At 36.3% G+C, this 3,810-nt stretch overlaps 1 protein-coding gene across 1 annotated transcript in view; it reads left to right on the top strand.

The window, feature by feature from the left end:
- LOC137970814 (uncharacterized) overlaps window positions 1–3,541 on the top strand; it is an 8,933-nt gene extending 5,392 nt beyond the window's left edge. Inside the window, exon 2 of the mRNA XM_068817385.1 lies at window positions 1–3,541. This exon is cut by the window's left edge and continues 2,734 nt beyond it. The gene's annotated coding sequence lies outside the window, so the exon portion shown is untranslated.
- The last annotated feature ends 269 nt before the right edge of the window (window positions 3,542–3,810 follow it).

Here is a 3,810-nt window from a genome sequence, read left to right as displayed (position 1 = left end):
TCTCAATAGCACTGATGTGACATAATTACTTAAGCAAGAAGTTGTTCCACGTTGTTTGCATAAAACAAGAAGCTGGTTTTTTTCAGGATGAAACCAGTCTAATCCACTCTGTAAATTTCAGCATTTAAAAATTTCCCTACATGTAATGTTGCTTTTATTTTTTAAACTAAAATTTATTAAAATAATATTAAATGCAATGGGTTTGTTCGTGAAGCATTTTATGAGATGCTAACAAAAGATTGATACGATATGCTTGCAGGTGACTGTAAATTTTTATTACTCAGTCCAGCAGAATTGAAAAACAAACAGGGCACACCAAAATAATTTATTATAATATCAATAATTCATGTGGCTTTCTCACCTTGTGTACCTGTACAAATCAGAGCAATAACGATTATTGAATGTTATATCTTCAACGGTTTCTTTCTCAGAGAAATGACAACTAAAAACTTCCTGTTTTAAAGGTATTTTCTAAACAATTATTGCAATCTTCTTCACCATCAATTTGCACAAATTAGACATCTCTGTGTTGTAGAAAACAAGATAATAAAGCAAAGCTTTTTTAAATTTTGGCAAACACAGCTGTATGGTCACTTCTTTCTGATCCTATATTACATTCAACAGAATTAATCAGTCGTAACAAGTGAAATACAATTTGATCCCACACTGTACTGTGTGGAGTCCCAATTAAGTTACTATGGCCAGCCCATGCTTACAACTAAAATAAAAACAAAAGTGGCTTAAGGAAGTTTCTGATGAAAACAACATGCAAAATCTAATAGTAAATGAAACAAACTGGATAAAAGGTCTTTGTAAGTGGACTCAGTTTACCGTCGTTTTCACCTAAGTGTGGACATGTCACAGGGAAAACATACTCTAATTGGCTGCAAATGTGACACGTTTTGTCTTCAATCATCCGAAGTTTGAGGGATGTTCATGCAAGTTTTCTTAGAATGGCAGCAAGACTGGATATCAAAGACTTTTTCTTTGAAATCGACCCTGAGCTGATAAAGTATGCTTCAAATAATTTCAGTCAAACTATCAAGTGCAAACGTTGCTTATATTAACAGCACTAAACTCAAACTTCAAAGAACATGTTTTTCCATCATGGTTCCATGCTTAGACATGATGGTATAGACATGAATGTTTCCCAAGTATATCATTTTAAAAAATGTAGAGAGTAACATAAAAAAAAAATGTATGATCTTGTGCAATAATTTGGACTGAATAATTATTAAATACTTGTCAGGTTTAGAGGGAACTTAAATTTGACTTGTCCAAGGCATGTTCAATAAAATAATTTGAGAACTTTCAAAACATCACTGGTACCTATTATTTCTGAATTGTGCTTGGTATTGTTACATTTTCAACATAAAGGAATGGGTGTTCACCATCTCATGCAAGCAGGTTTTGGGTTTTATGTCTATGTCAAATGTAAAATGTACTACCGGTAGTCAGTCATTGTTGTACCCTATTAAAATCTATGGGAATAAAACGTTTTATTCCAAGTTTCCATACCATTGAAATGTGAATGCTACATTATCATGCAAAAGCAATACACAAAGACTCTTAACACCTAGAGATTTGAATTGGGTGCAACACTGGGTTAGATTCACACCAAAAATGTACATGTAATGTCAGTCTTTTTGCAGAATGTATAGAAGATGTAACATTAAAGGCCGAGACACACTAGGAGATAAGTCGCTGCGACACGTTGCGGGGACAAGTTGCCGCAACAAATCGCCTTGTGTGACACGGTTAATTTCATGAAAATCATTGTCGCTGCGGCAAAATTTTGTCGTCGCGATCAGTCACACGAATTCAAGCCAGTTTGAATTCGTGCGACTTATCGCAGCGACAAAATTAGCGAAAGCACCGTTGTCACATAATTTTTGTGTGTACACTTCCGGCAACAAGTCGCTTCGACAAAATATAAATAAACCAATGAGAGAAAGGTAGTTCATATACCCCCTCATACGAGATCACTGCGTGTGCTCCGAACAGGTGTCTTGTCGCAGCGACTTGTTTTGCAAGTAGTGCACATGGAGCAACTTGTTGCAGAGACATGTCGCTGCGACTTGTCACCTAGTGTGTCCCGGCCTTAAACACAAGGAAACCTTTACTGAAAGTGTCATGTTTGTGCAGGCAGAATTGTTACTTTTCTGCACTGTTAGCAGTCCTATCAGAAGCATTTGAGCCACCTGTGTTAGGGGGGTAAAGACGGCCTAACTTGCTTGGATGCTTTACCCTTTCACCCCTGAAGAGTCCCCCACTGACGAGTAAATTCGTCTGGAGTTAGAGTAAAATCTACAAATGTCACTCTTAAAAGGGAAAGGGTTAAATTAATGGTCGACTGACTCTCAAAAGGACTGCTTCCACTTCATTATTCTTCATAAAAATTGAACCTTCAGACCAAATTTATTTTTTCAGTTCAGTTTTGAAGAGCATTCCCCTTTGATTTATGATCTTCATTCTCTCAGAGCTGGTAATGTAAACAGGGGAGGTGCATTCCAAGTCATTTTTATTTTGGCTAATACTAGTACATAGAGGCTACTCATTGTCAAAAGCAGTTTGTAACAATACAATCATTCTTGGAAAACATTACACAGCCATGTGATTGAAAGCAAAATCTCTTCAAGATGGTCTGGAGCTAAAATGATTGCCGTAAATGGTCCAAGTTTGACTTTCTTAAAATTTTTGACAATGTAAGGTGGCTGGAACCAGTTTCACCAACATTTTGTTTTAAACTGTGCTGAGAGTTCTATCTCAGATTCCTAATTACTATTCTAAACGTTCATATTGAGATATAAGCAAGTAAAGATGAAATAGGGTATTTTGGGAGAACTATAATGTTGCTGTGGTAACCTATTATGTCACAATAGTGCCCAGGGGCAATAAAAAAGGTCCTTTGTAAATTTTTATTATAGAACGTAGAATACGCAATTCAGCTCCATGGGCTGCAATGTATTTTAATAAAGTATCTATCTATCTATCTATCTATCTATCTATCTTAAAAGTAGTGAAACTGGTTCCAGCCACCTTAAATAAGAAGTTCAAAACAACGAACAATGCCGTAAAATAAAAAATGCATCAACCATTCCAACAATGTAATCGTTTGTGTTCTTGGAAAATTTATGGATAAAATCTCAGCATACAGCATGGCAAAGGTCTGTAGTTGCTTTTATCTGGGAGATTTGGTCACCTCCTTGGGAGACTCTGAGATTTGTTCCTGTGTGGGAGACACCTGGATTATCCTTGAGAGTCAACGTAAGTGTACATCAGTCTTAAGATTACAAACATCAGTCTTGAAGGTGAGACACTTTCACTGTCATTCCTTGATCTTGAATCACAATTTACTATAAGCCTTCATTGTTGCCATGGAAGCAGATCCTGTCATCCAGCTGCCACCATCTACTATCAATGAATTTGATGTTATAAATGATGAAGCACCACTGGCAAGAAAGACTGTAGCATCAGCAATATCTCGACGAGTGCCCAGTCTTTGTATAGGACAATTCTTCACAAAGTTTAGTCCAGCATGCTTTCCTATATCAAAGGTTAAACAGGTTAAGTGATATTGAGCAAAAAAAAATTGCTGTATCTGTAATGGTGACCAAAAGTTCAGAGAGCCATTAAAGTGCTACTACGATCAAATTTTTATTCCTTGAATTTTTAGGAACATCACATAGAATTCCAGGAAAGATTAAAAACACTGTTTACCGTTTGGAAATTTCTGCACTGGTTCCGGAGATATTTCAGTTTGAAAAATGTGTAAGATATGCAAATGAGAGCACTGACGATGTCATTCGC

Source organism: Montipora foliosa, chromosome 9, assembly GCF_036669935.1.
Source record: "Montipora foliosa isolate CH-2021 chromosome 9, ASM3666993v2, whole genome shotgun sequence".
NCBI classification, from domain to species: Eukaryota; Metazoa; Cnidaria; class Anthozoa; order Scleractinia; family Acroporidae; genus Montipora; species Montipora foliosa.
The sequence above is the reverse complement of the archived record's forward strand: the minus strand, read 5'-3'. Positions and strand labels throughout refer to the sequence as shown.